Source organism: Giraffa tippelskirchi, chromosome 6, assembly GCF_054371585.1.
Source record: "Giraffa tippelskirchi isolate mGirTip1 chromosome 6, T2T-mGirTip1v1.2.pri, whole genome shotgun sequence".
Classification (NCBI taxonomy): domain Eukaryota; kingdom Metazoa; phylum Chordata; class Mammalia; order Artiodactyla; family Giraffidae; genus Giraffa; species Giraffa tippelskirchi.
The window spans coordinates 143,024,360-143,046,940 of record NC_137280.1 but is presented as its reverse complement, the minus strand read 5'-3'; the positions used below and the strand labels follow the sequence as shown (position 1 = coordinate 143,046,940).

General features: G+C 42.9%; 1 protein-coding gene and 1 long non-coding RNA gene across 50 annotated transcripts in view; both read right to left on the bottom strand.

The window, feature by feature from the left end:
• LOC145510137 (uncharacterized) overlaps positions 1-22,581 on the bottom strand; it is a 520,288-nt gene that overhangs the window by 439,775 nt on the left and 57,932 nt on the right. The gene's annotated exons all lie outside the window — the stretch shown is intronic.
• On the bottom strand, positions 2,905-15,610 carry LOC145510140 (uncharacterized). The gene is made up of 2 exons (XR_014056799.1): positions 14,709-15,610; positions 2,905-3,966 (listed from the first exon to the last, which is right to left on the bottom strand). It is a non-coding gene; the product is annotated as an uncharacterized LOC145510140 (long non-coding RNA).

Here is a 22,581-nt window from a genome sequence, read left to right as displayed (position 1 = left end):
CTTCAGAATTTCTCCATGCTCTGCTTCTTTTCACTCCAAACTTTATTGCTCATTTTTTTCTGATTTTCCTGGTGTGGGAGACATCTGTTACTTTGCTTTATCTAATCTCTCTGTCCTCTGGTTCATTGGATCACAGCCTCCCTGTGCACACACCTCCATTCATAGCATCACTGCTGCTTCATTAGGCTTCCCTTGTTTATCGGTGGGACTGCCAATCCAGGTCCATGCTCATCTCTCTGAAATAATTAGTATATGACTCATCCTCATCTCCCTGGCTGGAGAGATTGGTTCAAATGCAGGGCAAGAGACCCAAGACAGAGTAATAAGTCTCTTCCAGAGTTCTAAGTCTTCTGAACTCATGGTCCTCTGTTTTTCTCCCAAGGTTGCTATACTTGGTTATTATGAATTTGGAGATGACTGTGGCCATGACCCTATGTCCTCAGCCACATGGTAGAAGCTCAGCCACAGCAGAAGAGAAGGAGGCCTATCTACAGAGATGGGGGAATGGTCTATTGGCAAATGCAGAGCTCTGCATCTAGTACAGCCAAGGAAAAGGAACAGGTTCCAAGTGCCTCCTTTATCCTAATGTACTCAGAGCCTGTTCTTGCCCCAGCAAAAGAAGTGAGATTGGCATGACCACTCTGAGAAAGTACTAGGTCACTGGTATAGGTCACTAGGTCACTCCACTCCACTGGGTGGAGTGAAAGGAACATGATCTGAGGTAGAGCCAGCTGGTCTTCTTGGAATTTAAAATGCTGGCTTCTGTGTGAAGGTTCCTCAGAAAACTAAAAAAAGAACTACCATATGATCCAGCAATCCCACTCATGGGCATATACCCAGACAAAACTATAATTCAAAAAGATATATGCATCCTTATGTTCGTAATAGCACTACTCACAATAATCAAGACATAGAAACGGACAAAGAAGATGTGGTACATATATACAATGGAATACTACTTGGCCATAAAAAAGAATTAAATAATGCCATTTACCAGACCACCTGACCTGCCTCTTGAGAAACCTGTATGCAGGTCAGGAAGCAACAGTTAGAACTGGACATGGAACAACAGACTGGTTCCAAATAGGAAAAGGAATACATCAAGGCTATATACTGTCACCCTGCTTGTTTAACTTATATGAAGAATACATCATGAGAAATGCTGGGCTGGAGGAAGCACAAGCTGGAATCAAGATTGCCAGGACAAATATCAATAACCTCAGATATGCAGATGACACCACCCTTATGGCAGAGAGTGAAGAAGAACTAAAGAGCCTCTTGATGAAAGTGAAAGAGGAGAGTGAAAAAGTTGGCCTAAAGTTCAACATTCAGAAAACTAAGATCATGGCATCCGGTCCCATCACTTCATGACAAATAGATGGAGAAACAGTGGAAACAGTGACAGACTTTATTTTGGAGGGCTCCAAAATCACTGCAGATGGTGACTGCAGCCATGAAATTAAAAGATGCTTGCTCCTTGGAAGAAAAGTTATGACCAACCTAGACAGCATATTAAAAAGCAGAGACATTACTTTGCCAACCAAGTCCCATCTAGTCAAAGCTATGGTTTTTCCAGTAGTCATGTATGGATGTGAGAGTTGGACTATAAAGAAAGCTGAGCACCAAAGAATTGATGCTTTTGAACTGTGATGTTGGAGCAGACCATCCTAAAGTCCATCCTAAACGTAATCAGTCCTGAATATTCATTGGAAGGACTGATGCTGAAGCTGAAACTCCAATACTTTGGCCACTTGATGCAAAGAACTGACTCATTTGAAATGACCCTGATGCTGAGAAAGATTGAGGGTGGGAGGAAAAGGGTTGACAGAGGATGAGATGGCTGGATGGCATCACTGACTCAATGGACATGTGTTTGAGTAAACTCTGGGAGTTGGTGATGGACAGGGAGGCCTGGCGTGCTGCAGTCCATGGAGTCGCAAAGAGTCAGATATGACTGAGTGACTGAACTGAGCTGAACTGATGGATGCAACTAGAGATTATCATACTGAGGGAAGTAACTCATAAAGACAAAGACAACTACCATATGATATTACTTATATGTGAAATCTAAAATATGGCACAGATGAACCTATCTCCAAAGCTGAAACAGACTCAAAGGCAATGAAAACAGACTCGTGGTTGCCAAGGGGGAGGGAGATGGGGGAGGGAAGGACTGGGAGTGTGGCATTAGTAGATGTAAACTATTACATATAGAATGGATAAACAACAAGGTCCTACTGTATAGCCCAGGGAATTATATTCAATATCCATGACAAACCACAGTGGAAAAAGAATTAAAAAAAAAAAGAATGTCTATATGTGTATAACTAGGTCACTTTGCCGTACAGCAGAGATTGGCACAACATTATAAATTAACTATACTTAATAAATAAATACACAGCTGGCTTCTTAGCAGAGATCTGAACTGAGTGGGTCAGCCTCAAAATTGTTTTTCATGAGCACACAGAGGGACAACTTGTTAGTCATTCACAAATTTTAGGAATACCTCCCAACCACCCCTAAATTCTTGTCAATAAGTTTCTTCCCCTAAGAAGGCAGTTTCTCTAGGACAACAGCATCAAATGCTTCCTTTTGGCATAGCAGCAGAGTGATTAATGAGCAGATTAACTCATCAGCCAATTGAGTGTGCTCACCATCTCCTGGACATTTATTCTGCATACTCAATTCTTTCACTCAGTGCCCTTCCTCATTTCTGCCATTGATTCCAGGGACATTCAAGTTTTTTAACTGTGCCACTTGTCATCCAAAATCCATGTGTGGGCAGGGACTGGCTGCTGGAGTGATTTATTGATCAGAATGGTGGGTGAGAGACTCCACATTTGGTATATGACTTTTGGATATGATTCAGTTGTTAGTCGAGTGTTCGTGGAAGGTTTACTGAGATTTATTTTTCTTTTTGTTAGTAATCCCACAGAAGACTCAGGTTTTATGAGTTTATTTTAGTGGGGTGAAGTTAAAGGACATCTAGATCATATCATTTATTTATATTCAACTTCAATGACAATTACTACTTGATTCAAAAGTTCCAGCCAGCACCCAACTGAAGTGATGACAGATAATTTTGGTCCCATGGCCATAGCCCTCCATAGCTACTTGGGGAAACATTTCAATTTTACAAGGTCAAATGAGCTATGTTCCACACTCAGGCCACAGATGGATGAGGGAGATGACTCTAGGTGCCCCTCCTCCATGAAGCCTTCGAGCTACTCTTTGTTTTGTGTTTCTCATTAGCTTTTGATCATTTGCTGCTTCTCATTCATAAACATTTACTGGGCAGACACCAAGTGCCAGACACTCTGGTAGGTATTGTGACGAATCCTTTCCCTTTCTCCCTCCCGGAGGGACATATGTCTATCCCTCTCTACCCGTTCCTCCACACAGGAAGGGAGGCTAATCCTACTGATCATCCCTTGACATTTTGCTGTGAGCAGTATTACTCCTGGTTCTGCTGGCCCATCCCAGCTGGATGGTGGCAAGCTTGCCATCCTGATCCGCTTTGCTGGTTGGGCAAATGGACGTGGGATCTGCTGCACGTCTCCCACTGCTTGTCAGCATGCCTGAGTACGTGGGTCCCCAGATTCATATTCAAGATACACAGAAGAGGCCTGATTAGCCTTGAGCCTGGGCCAGATATTCTAGTCCAGCTTTCACCAAATCTTCTGCACATGGATATGTATCAGGCACTCACTGGGCTGCTATGACTGTTGAATCCCATCTAGATATTGAGACTTGTGTCTCTGTCCTCCTTAGTTGGACAGACACATGGGTTGAGTGGCAGATCTCCAACTGCCAATACCAGGCAGTACTGGTATCAATAATAGCACTCTTTCTTTTTAGTGTGAAAGGTGACCATAAGAATAACAGAATTACCCAGAGTTTAGAAAATGTACCCATCTCAAACTATTTTGCGGAGAAGGCAATGGCAACCCACTCCAGTACTCTTGCCTGGAAAAGCCCATGGACAGAGGAGCCTGGTACGCTGCAGTCCATGGGGTCGCGAAGAGTCAGACACGACTGAGCGACTTCACTTTCACTTTTCACTTTCATGCATTGGAGAAGGAAATGGCAACCCACTCCAGTGTTCTTGCCTGGAGAATCCCAGGGACAGCAGAGCCTGGTGGGCTGCCGTCTATGGGATCGCACAGAGTCGAACATGACTGAAGCGACTTAGCAGCAGCAGCAGCAAACTATTTTGTGATAGTCTTGTCTGGGCCACAGGACCTGACCAAAGTTACTTGAAGTGGATGGGGTTTGCTCTGAAGAGAAATAGCATTCCCACTGCTAGTGCTCCTGGAAAGAGGCCAGTACTTACACATGCATGAGAGGAAACACTTTCTGCTCTCTGGGGTTCGAAAGATACCTAGAACACTGCCAGAAAGAGGGAGGGCAGAAGTGGGAAGTTGCTGCTCCAGGTAACACAGAGGCAGACTCTAAGCAAGGTGAATCTGCCCTAGACCCAGAGGCAGTTCTATCCCCTGTAGTATACTGTTGCATGTGTCTTTCTCTTCCACTGTTCCCAGCCATCACTACGTTCTCCTTGGAATCTGTATACTGGCTTCTTGGCACTATGGGAATTGAAGGAATTTAGGTTTCTGCTCAACATAAATATATACAGAGAGGGCAGATAGCCCACCCTTAGAGCCAGAGGGGGTAGAGCAAGAACAGGCAGCAGTGGATGACAGCATAGTGACAAAACCAGGGGGCTGGGAGGAAGAGAAGGGATGTAGCTACTAAGATGGCACACCACCATGAAGAGCATCTCTTCATCTTTGCATTACTCAAAAGAGTCAAAGCCCTGGGTAGAAGGGCCCTTTTTATTGAATGTCTGTTTCACCAGTCACAACTACAACCTTCTACTTTGGAGAAAGAGCGCTCCTTCTGAGTGGGACGGCCAGCCCTCAGCCAGCCCTCAGGACCCCATTTGCTTCAGGCCCTCCCTTCAGCTGACTCACCTTTGGGTATCATGTGTCCATACCTTAGCTGTTGGGGTTGGGAGAAGATAGAGAGGAGTTCCACAGGGAAGGCAGGGCAGTGCCGCCCACCAATACCTCACACAGTGGGGCATTCCCTCTCCTTAAACAGAAAGCAGTGTTAGGAAAATATTTATACTGAAAATTCTCTACACAAAACCAAGCCCTTCTACTTTCTTTGAAAGCACCTGGAATTTTCCTATTAGTAGCTTATTCTTGAAGTTATGTTGTTGTTATTTAATCTTTAGGAGTTATCGATTAAACTGCAAATGTCTGTGAGGAGCCATAAGTTATTAAACCCATACTGATCGATACCTGAGTATGAGTTTGGACAAATGATACCCAAAAGTGAGTCAGCTGAAGGGAGGGCCTGAAGCAAATGGGGTCCTGAGGACTGGCCCTTGCACTCAGAAGGAGCGCTCTTTCTCCAAAGTAGAAGGTTGTAGTTGTGACTGGTGAAACAGACATTCAATAAAAAGTATTACCATTAACCTCTCTAACATGGAAAAAGTATCCAAGATACCAGTGAAAAAGAAAATGGAAGACAATTTGCATTAAGGAAGACAATGATCCAAAGATGGGAAAATTAAAAATTTCATTTTTGTAATAGTACACATAGAAAACAAAGGCCAAAGGAATAATCACCAAGCTATTGATAACTAATATGTAGAAGGTAAGATTAGAAGATCCTTTTTTTCCCTTTGCTAAGTTTAAGTTTAAATTTATCAGAGCAATTACTGTAAAACCTTTAGAAAGAAATAGTTTCACAAGGCCTTTGCCAGAAGAGCAAGAGTTTCCCTTTATCAGTCCTTGTATCCCTGACTCCTTTCTCCAAGGCTAGTGAATTTCAGCTCTTTGGAATGTTTCTCCTGTTATTTATTTTCATATACTAAAAAAATTCATGAACTGATATTTCCTGAACATTCCATTTTAAACATTAGCTATAGACTTCCCACTGTGGCCCTGACCTTCTCACACAGTTCTCCTCATATGCCCATCCTCTCTCTCCACTTTCCTAACATATTTAGATCATGATTTAGGTAACCATTCAGTTCAGTTCAGTTCAGTCGCTCAGTCGTGTCCGACTCTTTGCGACCCCATGAACTGCAGCATGCCAGGCCTCTCTGTCCATCACTAACTCCTGGAGTCTACCCAAACTCATGTCCATCGAGTCAGTGATGCCATCCAACCATCTCATCCTCTGTCGTCCCGTTCTCCTCCTGCCTTCAATCCTTCCCAGCACAGAGTCTTTTCCAATGAGTCAGCTCTTCGCATGAGGTGGCCAAAGTATTGGAGTTTCAGCTTCAACATCAGTCCTTCCAATGAACACCCAGGACTGATCTCCTTTAGGACGGACTGGTTGGCTCTCCTTGCAGTCCAAGGGACTCTCAAGAGTCTTCTCCAACACCACAGTTCAAAAGCATCAATTCTTCAGCACTCAGCTTTCTTTATAGTCCAACTCTCATATCCATACATGTTCAGTTCAGTTCAGTCACTCGGTCGTGTCTGACTCTTTGCAACCCTATGAATTGCAGCATGCCAGGCCTCTCTGTCCATCACCAACTCCCGGAGTCTACCCAAACCCATGTCCATCAAGTTGGTGATACCATCCAACCATCTCATCCTCTGTTGTCCCCTTCTCCTCCTGCCCCCAATCCTACCCAGCATTAGGGTCTTTTCCAATGAGTCAGCTCTTTGCATCAGGTGGCCAAAGTATTGGAGTTTCAGCTTCAACATCAGTCCTTCCAATGAACACCCAGGACTGATCTCCTTTAGGATGGACTGGTTGGATCTCCTTGCAGTCCAAGGGACTCTCAAGAGTCTTCTCCAACACCACAGCTCAAAAGCATCAATTCTTCGGCGCTCAGCTTTCTTCACCGTCCAACTCTCACATCCATACCAGACTACTGGAAAAACCATAGCCTTGACTAGACGGACCTTTGTTGGCAAAGCAATGTCTCTGCTTTTTAATATGCTGTCTAGGTTGGTCATAACTTTCCTTCCAAGGAGTAAGCATCTTTTAATTTCATGGCTGCAATCACCATCAGCAGTGATTTTGGAGCCCCAAAAAATAAAGTCAGCCACTGTTTCCACTGTTTACCCATCTATCTGCCATGAAGTGATGGGACCGGATGCCATGATCTTAGTTTTCTGAATGTTGAGCTTTAAGCCAGCTTTTTCACTCTCCTCTTTCACTTTCATCAAGAGGCTCTTTAGTTCTTCTTCACTCTCTGCTATAAGGATGGTGTCATCTGCATATCTGAGGTTATTGATCTTTCTCCCGGCAATCTTGATTCCAGCTTGTGCTTCCTCCAGCCCAGCGTTTCTCATGATGTACTCTGCATATAAGTTAAATAAGCAGGGTGACAATATACATCCTTGATGTACTCCTTTTCCTATTTGGAACCAGTCTGTTGTTCCATGTCCAGTTCTAACTGTTGCTTCCTGACCTGCATACAGATTTCTCAAGAGGCAGGTCAGGTGGTCTGACATTCCCATCTCTTTCAGAATTTTCCACAGTTTGTTGTGATCCACACAGTCAAAGGTTTTGGCATAGTCAAGTTAACCATTATCTAGCATTTAAAATACTGTAACTGGGACTTTCCTGGTGGTCCAGTGGTTAAGACTCCACACTCCCAATACAGGGTACTGAGTTTCATCCCTGGTCAGGGAACTAGATCCCATAAGTCACATCGAAGATCAAAGATCCCACATGCGGTAACTAAGACCTGGCACGGTCAAATAAATAAACAATAATAAAATAAAATACTGTAACTGTGTGTGTATTGCTCATAGAAATGGCCATCCTATGACTTCATTTTCTTTCTTACATAACTTTTTGATTTTCCTGGCGTCGTCTTGTTTCTGTTGTGATTGTGATTGACATTGTCATTTGCTTAGTTTTCTATGTGTCTATTACTAATTTATCCCCAAACATTCCCTTGGAGCTCTTAAGAATTTCTTTCAGCATACCCAAATCCATTAGCAGTCTCTCAAGGACAGTTTTGCTTAGGGACATCCTCCTAGAACCCTCCATCTTTCAATTCCAACCTGTACTTGGGTGCTCTCTAGACCAGCTAAGCAACTGTCATTTTGGAACCTCTTCTACCAACTGTCTGGGAATTCTCTTCAGCTCTTATCTGTGCTGGATCCCCTATTTCCTATATCCCATGAATTTCTTTCTTATTGTACTTTTTCAATGTGGTAGAACACAAACTGAGAAATATTTCTATGGGATGTAAAATTTTCAAGATCATATGTATCTTTTTTTCATTCTTCACAATTGATTCACCACTTTTCTAGGAAACCAACTCCAGAGTCGATGTCATTTTCCCTCGACAATGTAAAGACACTTTTCTGCTAACTTCATCTTCCAATGGAGCCTTTAAGAAGCCCAATGCCATTCTGATTTTTCTCCTTTGTATATAGCCTTCTTCTCCCTGAAGTTTTAAGAGCTTCTCTGTTTCTGGCATTCTGGAATTTAACAGTGATGCACCATGTGAGGGTCCTGTTACTGTCCTTGTTTTGAACATTTTGGCAGACACTTTGCATCTAGAAATACAGATCCTGCCATTACAAGAAATGTCAATTCTTTGATACCATCTTCTCCTCTATTTTCCTTTCCCTTTTTCTAGAATTCTTATTAACTGATGTTTGACCTCAGAGATAGATTCTCCATTTTCTCTCTTCTTCTGTCTTTTCTCTCCTCCCTTCCACCTACTTTCAGGGAGGTGTCCTCTACTTTATCATACAGTATTTTATTGAAACTTTTATTCCTGTTTATATCTATATATACAGATAGATATAGATACAGATAGTTGCCATACAACTTCCCTGACCAGAGATTGAAACCAGGCCACAGCAGTGAAAGCCTAGAATCTTAACCTCTAGGCCACCAGGGAACTCCTACCATATTTTTAACTGTCAAAATTTTGAGTACTTTTTACAATACCCTATTTTTGTCTCATAGATATAACTTCTTTGCTCTCTGAGGATAATACTAATAACTTTAAACCTTTCTTTTTATCACTGCATTGTCTTTGCTTCCTCCATGTTTTGTTTTCCCCTTTAATTTATTTTGATATCTGTGTTTCAAATTAGAAGCAATCCTCAGTATTTGACTACACTGAGAGGAGGCTGCTATAGTCTGAATGTTTGCATCCCACAAAATTCGTATGTTGAAATCCTAATGCCTGACGTGATGGTATTAGGAGGTGGGGCCTTTGGGAGGTGCTTAGGTCAGAAGGATGGAACCCTCATGAATAGGAATAATGTTCTTATAAAGAGACCCCACACAGCTCCCTGATCCCTTCTACCACATGAGGACACAGTGAAAAGGTGCTAGCTATGAACCCAGAAGAGGGCTCTCACTGAACCATGGCAGCTCTTTGAAGCACTGACCAGGAAGTACCCAGTAGCTATAGAATTGTCTCTTGCGTTGGTCCATTCCCCTAAGAACCACCATCCAGTCTACCTGTGTAGAGATGTGAGACTGACCACAGCATCCTGGGAGCTGAGTGATGGAAAGAAGCTGGGGTCCTCCAGAGCCAAAGAAGAGCCTTTCACTTAACATCCATTTCCAATGAAGAGTATCACTTCCATGCTCAGCTGTGTCCTAAGCCCAGAAACTCAAGTTCAACCTCCCCAAAGAAAACACATTTCATCTTTAGCTAGGATGAGGAAGGGAGAGTTGTCCAGCTGCTCAGGCTAGGAGAGAGGCCCTGTGAGTCTAACTACCCTTTAAACAACTTTTAAACTCTTCCTGTGTTTGGGGTACTTGCACTCTGGCTTGCAGAGGAGTCTGCAATTCCTGTATCTCCAATTCCTGAATCTCTAGACATTCTGTGGGGTGAATCAACATGCTTTTTATAGCCCCCATGCCCCCTACCTTACAGGCTCCTAGGTCTCAGCTCCTTGAGAAGTCCCTTAGCACTCCTAGCTCACATCTTCCATCCTGCTGACTTCTCATTTTCTTTCTTTGTTTTTATGAGTTTTACCATCTTCAGTTAATTAGTGTCATTTTAGCTGGGTTTAGGGAGGAAACCCAGCTTAATAGTGCTGTTCACTCTGCCACATCTAAATGGAAATATTCAGAGCACCTTAATTCTTTATGTTAAAGCACCTTTTTAATGCTATTTATTTTATGTTCAAATAAATATATTTTACCTCCTATTATAATTAGGAACAAGTTAGCACCTTAAAGAGCTTTTCTGTAATCTTATTAGCTTTAGCCATATATTTTCTCAATTAAAACAAAACAAAAAACAAACAGCAGGGTACACTAAAAGTACCATAGTTGGGACTTCCCATGTGGTCCAGTGGTTACGACTGCATGTTCCCAATGCAGGGCGCATGGGTTCAATCCCTGGTTGATGCCACTTGCCACATAGTGCAGCCAACAAAAAAGAAAGATAAAGTACCATCTCTGTCTGTGACAGCTTTTTTACATTAAAAAACATAGCCTGAATCACAGAAAGGGCTGGAGTTTCCTGGCCTATAGGGTCAATTCAGGTTGGAGAAAGAGGGAGAGCTCAGTGTGAGACACAGCAGAGGGAAAATGCAAAGAGAGGGGGGTTTGGAGGGGAAAGAGAGTGAGGAAGAGTGACCCAAACCCAATTTACCACCTTCACAGTTCTTCTCGGGGGCAGGGGCTGCCCAGGAGAACAAATATCATCTGAACGAAAGTCTCTCCAAAACAGAGTTTGAAAGCCCAGCCAGTGTTGAGCCCAACACCAACAATACCACAAAATCACAACAGAACTCAAGAAGTAGGGCAGCCCCTGGTAATGAGTTGTGACGGCCCATGACCCGCCCTTGTACCTGGGGTGACCAGCGAGGAGGGCCTGTTCACTGGATCTGAGCTAAGGACACCACAGTCTCACCCCTCCCCCTCACACCCTCCCCGTTTTTCTGATGAAATTTAATTTTCCTCTTTGTGTTTTTCTCCCCTGACAGTATCCATTATTCTTGATGAGGCCACAAAAAGCTCCACTTTGTTTCTTTTTGCGTGCATTCCCTGATTTTATATGCTTAGGCAGAAATCAAATCTGAAATCCAGTTACCTTTATTCTTTTGACTATTGTTTGAAAAGGCAAACAGATAGGTTCTGAACTCTATTATGTCCTATCTGTCTCCTCTGGCCTCAGGTGCGCTGGAATGCTCCATATCACCCTCTCAGGATGACTTGCTATTAATATTTACCAGACGCCACTCTCTGTCTAATCCTCTTACCCTCCAACGCATTTTAGCCACTCACTGCAGCATGGAAACACACCACAGTAACTATGTACTTAAGAGCCTGTGTTCCTGGCCCTTGATTCTGAACCAGAGAGGAAACCAAATAATGATCAACTCATAAAATGAAATGCCCAAACTAGATTTTGTTCTTCCCAAGGCCTAGGCCCCAGGATTACAGTGACTAATGCAGCAAACGGAGTGAAACATAGAGATCTGAGGCCCTGGGGGAGAGCGTGGCCTTGGCAGCAAGTCAGATGGTCAAAGACCTGGGGAGGGGGTCTGCTTGGAGGGGTTCTGTGTTAAGCTAAAGCCACGGGGGGACATCTGGAAAGCATGAAAGTGGTTGTCTCATCCAATTCTATCTTAAAACCACTGGAGGAAAACCACAATATGTGGTTTCTAGCCTATACTTGCTTCTAGAAATAGTGGCTCCATTCCTTTGGTGCTGGCCCCAAGCAGCCCCAGCTACACACTTTAGCAAAAATTAGAAGTCAAGGCAGTGGTTACAGCGGCCAGGGGGGCAAGGGTGTGATAGGAAGGGGTTAAGGAACAGCTTCTGGGGTCCTGGCAGGGTTCTGTTTTTTGATTGGGTGCTGGTTACTTAGGGATATTCAGATGGTGCAAATGCAGCAAGCTGTGTACTCATAATGTGTACACTTCTCTATACATATATTATCCTCAGTAAAGTGAATTAAAATTAAACCAGTGATTTTCAGCTTTCTGGAGCCTCTGGAGTCACCGATATCTTTGAGAATCCAATATATAGGTCCTTTCCCAGAGAAACTTGCAAACACCCTAAATTTTGCATCTAATCTTACTTAGGAGTGCCTTTGATGACCTGAGTCACAGACAGCGAAGAGCCTTCCAGGGTTCTCTTCCCTCCTCCTCATTTCTATTTAACTGCTGAGTTCCAGCCATTGCTCCTGGAGACAGGCTGCCTGTCTCCATTTCCACACTGCCAGCCTGGCCCCGCTCTGGCCCCCACAGTCCCTAAGCCATCCTGAGCACCACTGTTTTCATCACAGAAGGTTTCCACTCAAAAGTCTACACTACGTTCTCTTGGCTAAATGGAACAAATAGAAATATCTTATCTTATCCCGGAACTATAGACCCTCCATCAGTCTGCCCTTTCTTACCTACCCAAAACCATTTCATACCCTTCTCCAACCATAACCTGCAATTTCAGAGACGTTCCCAATATGTTAATTCACTCCTGCTCTTAAACATTCCAATTTTCTCAGCCAGGAGCCTCTCTCCTTTAGTTAAGCTTATAAAAGACACAACTACAATCCTGCCTTCCCCCAAGAGCCCTCCTTGACTACAGCAACAAAGAACTCTCCCTCCTTTGAACTCTGTGGCACTTCTCTCTCTACTTCGATTTTATTACATGCACCTGTATCATTCACTCATTTATTCACTTGTTTATTCATTTATTCTGTTTGAAATATCTTTTACTATGTTTGAAATCTATTGATTTTCTATTGTTGTTTCACTATTATAAATACAGTGACTTGAAACAGCACAAATTTATTATCCTACAGTTTTGCAGGTCAGAAGTCCAAAATAAGTCTCACTAGACTACAATCAAGATATCAGCAGGGCTGCATAACTTTCTAGGAGAGTCTCTAGGAGAGAACCTACTCCTTGATTTTCTACCTTCTGGAAGAGGCCTACACTCCTTGGCTCATGGTCCCTTTCCTCCATCTTCAAGCCAGCAACCGTGAGTTGAGTACTTTACACATCTCTTTGTTCTGACATCCTCTTCTGCCTCTGTCTTCTCCTTTTAAGAATGCTTGTGATTGTGTTAGACATACCCAGAAAATCCAAGATAATCTCCTTATTCTAAGGTCATCTGATTAACAACCTTAATTCCATCTAGGACTTAACATATAGTCATAGGTTCCAAGGATTAGGATGTAGACATCATGGGAGGATGGGGGGCATTATTCTGCCTGTCACAAATTCTATAGCCCTTTCTTTTCAATATCTGATTTTGTTCAGTTCAGTTCAGTTCAATTGCTCAGTTGTGTCCGACTCTTTGCGACCCCATGAACCGCAGCACGCCAGGCTTCCCCATCCATCACCAACTCCCAGAGTTTATTCAAACTCATGTCCATTGAGTCAGTGATGCCATCTAACCATCCCATCCTCTGTCATCCCCTTCTCCTCCTGCCTTCAATCTTTCCCAGCATCAGGGTCTTTTCCAATGAGTCAGTTCTTCACATCAGGTGGCCAAAGTATTAGAGTTTCAGCTTTAACATCAGTCCTTCCAATGAACACTCAGGACTGATCTCCTTTAGGATGGGCTGGTTGGATCTGCTTGCAGTCCAAGGGACTCTCAAGAGTCTTCTCCAACACCACAGTTCAAAAGCATCAATTGTTCAGCGCTCAGCTTTCTTTATAGTCCAACCCTCACATCCATACATGACTACTAGAAAAACCATAGCCTTGACTAGATGGACCTTTGTTGACAAAGTAATGTCTCTGCTTTTTAATATGCTGTCTAGGTTGGTCATAACTTTCCTTCCAAGGAGTAAGCATCTTCTGATTTTATTACTTGGTTCTATATAATTTATTTATTCACTCATTTGTTCATTTTACAGTGACCATCTATTATTTCATGGCCCAGCATCCATAAGGCCCCTTCTAATATAGTATCTCAAATTTTCCCCTGGGAATCACTACCTCTCTCTCTTTCTCTCTCTCTCTCTCTCTCTCTCTCTCTCTCTCAGTCCATATGCTCCAGGAGAGGAAACCTCTACTCCAACTCCACCCTGGCCATAATGACTCTTGTAGGAATGAACACACGACCTAATCAGAATCAGTGAGATATCTGATAGAATTCATAGGAAAGAGGAGCAGGTTCTTGCCACAGGGATTAAATTAGGAAGATGAGAACCTGAAGATGCCAAGGAATGCCATAGAAAGCCTGAAAATAAACCTAACACTTGGCAAGGCAGGGCTGAGTAATGAAAAGAAACTGAATATTAATGTCATTGCTTAAGCTCCTGGATCAAGCCACACCTGAAGTTAGCACAACTTCTGGCTCTTCAGTTATAAGGTTCATAAGTTTCTTTTTGATTAAGTCAGGTTAAATCAGCTTTTTCTCTCACCCCTAAAAGAGTGCTAAGTGAAACACATTCATTTACTCCTTTATTTAACAAGTTCACATTGCACAATTACTTTGTGTTATACACTGCTGCTGCTGCTGCTAAGTCGCTTCAGTCGTGTCCGACTCTGTGCGACCCCATAGACGGTAGCTCACCAGGCTCCCCCGTCCCTGGGATTCTCCAGGCAAGAACACTGGAGTGGTCTGCCATCTCCCTCTCCAATGCATGAAAGTGAAAAGTGAAAGTGAAGTTGCTCAGTCGTGTCCGACTCTTCGCGACCCCATGGACTGCAGCCTACCAGGCTCCTCCATCCATGGGATTTTCCAGGCAAGAGTACTGGAGTGGGGTGCCAGTGCCTTCTCCTGGAAACTATAATATAATGTTGCTGTCCTAACAAAGATTATGAAAGAGTTCAGCATACACAGGTTACCTAAAGTTTGGGGACAGGGAAGCAACTGAGCTGACATAGCAGGAAGAACAGGAGTGTGCCAGACTAAGACCGGGGCGATGAATGATAAACAGTGTTACAGACAGAAAGTAGAGTATGTGCAATTGTTAGGAGGCAAAAGGCTCTCTGTTTGTTTTCCAAGTGTAAGTCTTGCCTCTGCAACCAGACATACGCTCCTTGAGCTTTTAAATCTTCCTAGACTGTAAACACCATGTAGCACAGAGAATTCGCTCCCTAAAAACTTTGCTGACTAATACCTGTCCTAATATCTGAGGTAATTGAGGCCCAGATTTTCCTTTTCTTCAGTGGCAGGTTAGGATTTTACCTATCTAGATTTAGGGTGACATTATAATAACAATCAGAATAAGAACAATACCAATAATACGAACACATTTTAAGTCCTTACTATATATCAGACACAATCCTAAGTACTTTACATGTGTTATTTAATCCTCGAAACTGTCCTTCTAAGTGGCTATTATCATCACCATTTGATACATGAAGATACTGAGACAAAGAAAAGATAAGCAACTTCCTGAGTGGCAGTCCCTTCTGATTGAGTAACCAACAATCATTTCTGTGCCTCTGCCTCACAATCAGAACTTCAGCCTTGTTCAAGGGATCATGTCTTTCAGGGGAGTGGAGTTCTTCCAGGGGCCCAGGAACTGGTTCTAACTGGCCTAAACCAACAGTGATCCCCTTCCCATTGGCAATGATTAGAAATGTAAGGCACAATTATAGATAGTAAAACATGAGAAGTCTGCTAGGAATCCTTGCTGACCAAAACAAGATACAGTAGAGGCACTTCTTTTCTCCTCTGGACATTGTCACTTTCATTGCAGTACCTACAACTGGGGCTGCCATCTTGGGGCCATGAGAGGAGCCACCTAGAAGAATAGGCCAACAGACTAAGGATGGCAATGGGGAAGGAAGAGAAGAAACTATATCCCTAACAGTTTTCTTGAGCTGCTGAATCTGCTGAATTAGCCAACCCCAGCACTGCTCTCCCTCTGGCCTTCTTGTGATATGATAAGCTGCATTTCTTCTCATCTAAGAGGCCATCCGTTGTAAGATGCACCACTGTGTTGTGTCCAACTAGAAAGAAAAAAATGTTGCCAAGTAACCTGTGACACCATACTCTGATCATTTAGAATTTTTATATTATACTTGGTGAAAGAGTGCCTTTAGACACTTATTCCTAGATTTTTTTTCCTACCACTTATTTCCCTTATGTGCATACATGCATGCTAAATCACTTCAGTACTGTCCAGCTCTTTGCAACACCATGGACTGTACCCTGCCAGGCTCTTCTGCACATGGAGATTCTCCAAGCAAGAATACTGGAGTGGGTTGCCATGCCCTCCTCCAGGGGATCTTCCCGACCCAGGGATCACACCAGGGTCTCCTGCTTGGCAAGTGGATTCTTTACCATGGAGTATATTAGTCAAGGTATTCCTAAGTCTGCTTTCCAATGAAAGTCTAAACTCTCCTGAATGACTTCTGCATTGAGTCATCAATGTTCAAGTTTTTCCATATGCGATGATCCTCTGTTCTATCAAAAGCTTTGGTGATACAGTGTTTCTCAAAAGGGTATACTGCTGTAATCTTTTAGCTTGGTTTCTGTTATTTGCAGTCAAAAGTGGCCCTTTTGATTCACTAAGGTCACCAGTATCATACGTGGCAGAGTTTAGATTCAAGCCCAATCATTCTGACTTCAGAATAACTAACTGATCACTGTGCTAAACAACTTTTGTTTCAGCCAACGTGACAGATCTGATTAACGGATAGCAACTCCCTATAAGTGTCATGTGGAGAGGGAATGTGAGACCATGACCTATTATCTATGACTGCCGTGGAACCCTGGGTGATGATTGTACAAGTCATGTACTTCCCTTTCCTAGATAATTATCTCAACTCTCAACTTTTATGCAAAGATATGGATTCCTTCAGCTGGAATAAGACCAGCTTCAACCTAAACATTTTAGGACTAATAGGCAGGACTGCTACAAAGGACCATGCAGGTTGTGTATTATGTAACTTCCGAAGAATGCTTATTAACATATTCACTATGGCGTAAGTGGCAGTCCCTAGTTTTGTGTATACAACCTGCACAGTTGTACCTGGAAGCTGTTCAAATACTGATTCTCCATTTAAGCACCATGAATACAACCTTCACAGTGAATTGCCATCATTTATTCTGGAATTTTATACCTAGTATAAAGGTCAAGTTATTTTTATGTCAAATTAAATTTCTCCTGTTTAAAATTAAATTCACTTCTTGAATGACACAGACTTAAGAATAATATAAAGCATTTAGTCTGGCTCTGTCGGGGCTCAATATTCATCAAACATAAGTGAATCATTAAAAATCGTTCATATATTTGAAGACAATAATTAAGTCTCCTATTCTTATTAGCTTCTCCATGCTAAACAAATCTAATTTATTTAACAAGTGATCATCATGTGCCAGGAACCATGCTCAGCACTTTAGTTTGTGATGTCATTTCACCTTCTCTATAACTTTCTGAGTTAGATATGCCATTACTCCCACTTTAAAGATGAAGATTGTAGTGACTAGAATGCAGGTGCTAAAGCTATACTACCTGAACCCATGTGATCTTGGGTAAGTCACCCAGTCCCTCTGTGCTCCAGTTCCCTCATTATGAAATGGAGATAATGACAATGTCTACTTCATAAGATTGGCCCAATATTTGCAGAATTGAACATAATGTCTCACCAGTAAATAACCTATTCTTGCTTCTATTATATTTATATATATATGTATTTCTAGCACCCCAGTAAAGGAAGGGACTGAGCAAGGAATTGAACTGCAGGATTTCTTCCCTCTCTGCCTTTCTAACTCTATCCCAGATTCAAAAAGCACCTTGAACCTATTCTGCAGACAAAGGACCTGAGGTCCATCATGGATCATTATCATCCATGCTGCTAACAGTGAGAATCTGGCTCTCTGTACAGTCACTTGCTCCTCTGGACCACCTGCTACCTATATTAATGCTTTGAACCTGATCTAGGGCCAAGTTTTCAGCCTCCCATTGGGATAAATGGAGAGATTTTTGAGAAAAAAAATTGGCCAACTTGTATAGGACCACTTGGAGTCATTCTGCTTTGTGGCATTGCCAGAGATCATCCTCCCACCAGGCTAGGCTGGTCAAGGGTCTAAGAAGTTCCCAGACCTGGCACCTGCTTGCAGACCTGGTGCCCTGTGCTGCCCAGGAGCCAGCGCATGTTTGGACACTCCAGAGACCCACAATTACAGGGCACCACTCATTTGCCCCAGGGACTTCTTGTATGAATTAGTATCTCCTATTAAAAATGAAATCCAAGATAATAAATTGTCCTTAAGGGCTCAGATGTCTTTAATCATGGTTTTATCTTCTCCCTCAGGCTTGGTGACTCCTAATGAGTTCCAGCTCACATCCTGGATGAATTATCGTTGGAGGAGTGTGTGCACTCAGTGAAAATAAACTAACAGTAAGATTCGTGTTTATTCTTTAATTCACTCCATCCAAAAATAGTTTCCTTTTTAAAGAACATTTTTCACATAGAGGAGTAAATACTGACTAACCCTTTGTGCTTAGCACCAAAAAAGAAAGAGAAAGACAAATACCCACAGTCGGATTTATGACTGTTGATAGATGGAGTAATGTGAACTTGAAATATCTGAGACCTCTGACAAGTTTTTTCACATCCTGAGCCTCAGTTTACTCATTTACAGAATGAGGATGGTAATAGCTACCTCTTATAGCTCTTGTGAGGATTCATGTAAGTATACTAGTTCAGCATATAGTAGTAAACATTAGGTTTTCACGAAAGCTATTATTTTATAATGCTATGCAAAGTGGCATATACATTTAATTTGGGAAATCCATCCTGTTTTTCCATTGATTTGTATCATTTCAGAAGTACTTCACCTTTTTTCTTCATTCCTCCTGCATCTATAGTAGATGAGGCCTTCTACTATATTTTTCTGCTTCCCTCCCCCTTCCATCCAATAGTCATGATCTATAAGCAAATTCTTAAATGCCTTAGGGAGCAAATGCTCAAAGGAATCCCATATTGAAGCAGAGCAGTTGTCTATATAAAGTCGATCTGGCTTGTAAATTAGTACATTGAGTTTCTATAAGTTAAACCCACACTGGGGGAGTCATCCCATTTCAGTTTCCTCAGTATCCTTATTTGGTGCAAAATAAATTAAATGGAATTGCTGGCACTCCCAGGAAAGGAGTAGGTTTTTTTGGTTTTGGTTTTGTTGTTTTTTCCATGGTTGCTTCCTCTTCCTGCCTTTGGAAGAGGAAAGGGCCTCAGGGCAGGGTCAATGCTAGCTGTTGTGGTGAAGGATGGTTCTTCTGTGAGTGTGTGAATCTGAGAGTGGGTGTTGGAGAAGTGAGCTGAACTTCTGAACTGGAGCCTGGGTCTGAGTAAAGATGGAGCCACTGACAGAAAGAACCCCTTGTTCAAAATAGCTGCCACCTCTCTCGCCAGCACCGCCTGTCTCTTCCCTCGTGTGCTCGCACAGGGCCACCTTGACTCCACCAAGAAGTAACTAGGAGCCAGAAGGACTCTGTTAGTCACTCAGTTGTGTCCAACTGTTTGTGAGCCCATGAACTATAGCCCACCAGGCTCCTCTGTCCATGGGATTCTCCAGGCAAGAATCCTGGAGTGGGTTTCCATTCTCTTCTCCAGGGGATCTTCCTGACTCAGGGATTGAACCCGGGTCTCCCACCTTGCAGGCAGACTCTTTACCAACTGAGCCACCAGGGAAGACTCTAGTCTAGAATCTAGAAGGACTCTAGTCAAAGGCATTAAGTTTTTCCCCTCAGCTCGTCAGGGCAAGTCCTTCTCTAGTTTCTCCGTTGATTAAAAGATGAATATGAATATGTGCTCCCTCGGAGAAACGATGGAGTCTACAAATGAAGCCTCAGCCATTATTCATGGGCTTAACATCCACCTAGGCCCTGGCATGCACTTTGGATTATGAGGAGGCTTTGTGAGGAGAAAGCAAGAGTAGGAGACTAGAAAAGAAAATATTTAAGGACCTTTACTTAAACTCCTCTTGTGGATATAAAATTCTCAGTCAAAATTTGGAAACCTCTGTTCTTGCAAATATTTAAAAAAAAACCTCAATCTTAGCACATTACAATAATGTCATCGCTTCTCTGCTAAAGCTCATCTCAATGGGTAATTTATTACACTGAATTGAAAACTCTCCCTTTTCCCTCTCCTTCGTGTCTCCCTTGAGAGGGAAGCTAAATTCCCGGGAAGATTTTTCCCAAATCACCCCCTGGCCTCATGGGAAGGTCATCTGTTCCAGATAAAGCCTGTCATCCTGGCAGGTCCAGGTACCACTCAACATCACAGCTGACCTCAGCCGAGATATGTCTTTCTGCTGGTCTTAGATGGTAGCTTATCCCTTGTCATTCCTGCTTCTAAAGTGCCCACAGCTGATAGGATAGTGGCACAGAGCAAGCAGGTTTTCCTCCCCGTGACTCAGCATCTTCATGGCTCTGCTGATCCTGAGGCCCCAACCATGGCTCATCTACAGTAAAGACTGCCATGACATCACCTTAAATCACATCACAGTGACCCCCATCGCTGGCACCCGACTCTGACTTTTTAACTACCTTCCTCGCCTCTATTAAGGGACATTTTTAGATTGCATCCACCCACTCTGCACTTGAAAGAAACTCAGAGGCAAGATGCAGGGGAGCTATCGCAAGCCTCTCCTACTCAAAAAATGCTGCCATTTCTACTCTACTGGTGTCACCCCATGTTGGTATGGGGCACCCAGTCAACAAGTGGTTTCTTCCTTCAGGTTTTGACTCAAGGGGAATTCCCTGAGCCCATCAATTTCAAATCTCTAACCCTTACCCCTCCCTCATGGATTCAACTTTAAGCAGAAGGTGGGTGAGAGGCTGGGGAAAGCGGGAGATAAAAGATAATTATTCTGAGTAAAGATGGAGCCACTGACAGAAAGAATCCCTTGTTCAAAATAGCTGCCACCTCTCTCGCCAGCACCGCCTGTCTCTTCCCTCGTGTGCTCGCACAGGGCCACCTTGACTCCACCAAGAAGTAACTAGGAGCCAGAAGGACTCTGTTAGTCCTTTCAGATCTCTAACCCTTACCCCTCCCTCATGGATTCAACTTTAAGCAGAAGGTGGGTGAGTAGCTGGGGAAAGGGGGAGATAAAAGATAATTATTCTGTCTTCCACCTGTCTCACAGTGTTGTAAATCCTCACAGGATCCAAGGAGAAATGTATGGCATTAAGCATGGGGCTTGGCACAGAGAAAGTGCTGTATCAGTCTTACAAAGATGAAGACACCCCCATTAGCTTGCACACTGTAATCAAACATTTAATCAGTTCCTTAACTGATTTAGTATCTTTGTGTTCTTGTCATCTGTGCCAGCATAGTACTTTCTACATAACAAGGACTCAGAAATCAATTGCTGAATTCGTTTTAAAGGATGAAATATAATCTGCTTGAAGACAAATCCTTTCCCTCCCATGGGACCAGGAGAGAGGGGGTTACTGATAGCTCACATAGGGACTGAGAAGAGACCAGGATGTGAGCTGGTAAAAAGGGGCAAGTGTGTATGGGGCTTTCCCACTCACAGTAGTCCTACTTCATGTTCTTCTTTCTTAATTATTTGTCAGGGCTCCCCTTGAAAGCAAGTGGCTGAGTCAAGATTATTAATAGAAAATGGTTTTGAAATTGATGGGCTCAGGGAATTCCCCTTGAGTCAAAACCTGAAGGAAGTGAGTACTTCTGAGCAAAGGAGCTCATCCTGCCTCAAGACTGGAAGAAGTTGTGGGAAGAGACACAGGATCAAGAGGTTCAAACTTCGCATGGTGCCCAGTAGGCCCTCATTTGAATGAATGAATGAATCATGAATACTTGATTCTATTTTGGCATTCTATACCTCACTTTTTACCCTGATTTTTTCAGAGAGTGACCACAATCCATGTTTACTAGACCATATCTTGGCTATTTCTGCTCTGAAAACCAATGTATACAGAATAGCAAATGACCCAAAGAATGTGATTCACTACTGCACACGTAGGGATTAATCTCTGGAGCACCACATCCCCAGCTCTACTAGCAACTTAAACAAAAGCTGGCTGCCTCCCAAGCCCTACAATCTATTCAACATGAGCATCTACTCTGTGTAAGAACAAGTAACAAGGCTTTGAGGCAGGGATGCAGGAATAAAACATCATTTCTGTCCTCAGTAAATTTACAATCTTGTTAGGAGAAAAAAATAAACAGAGGTGTAAATTAGTCATACCAAGAAACATATGTTAAATTAAATATGAGTAATGTAGTGGTTATTTTGTGCTACAGGTTTTCAAAAGGGCAGGTGATGCCTTTGAGGACCAGAGAAGTCAGGAAAGACTTTGTCTAGGAGCTGAGATTGCCTGAGTCATGAGGCATGAGTCAGATTCAGATGAGCAGAAGCTGGGGGGAGTCAAGTCAGTGAGGAGCCTGAGTCTCCAATGGCCACATTACTGGGGGGTCCTCCTCAGAGAAGACATTGGAAAGAGTATCAGTTGCAAATGATAGTTACATGTCAGGCATTGGGCCAAGAATTTGACATTTCTCAGGGAGTCCTCTCAACAACTCCCAAGATTGTGTTGCAGATATGCTGGGGTCTCTCCTTCTTGCTTCCTCACAGGACTTCAGTTATGTTTGAGGCAACAATATGTCCAGTTAAAATACTTGATATCCCAGATTTCTTTGCAGGTAGGGATGGTCATCCCAGCATAGCTGTGGCCAA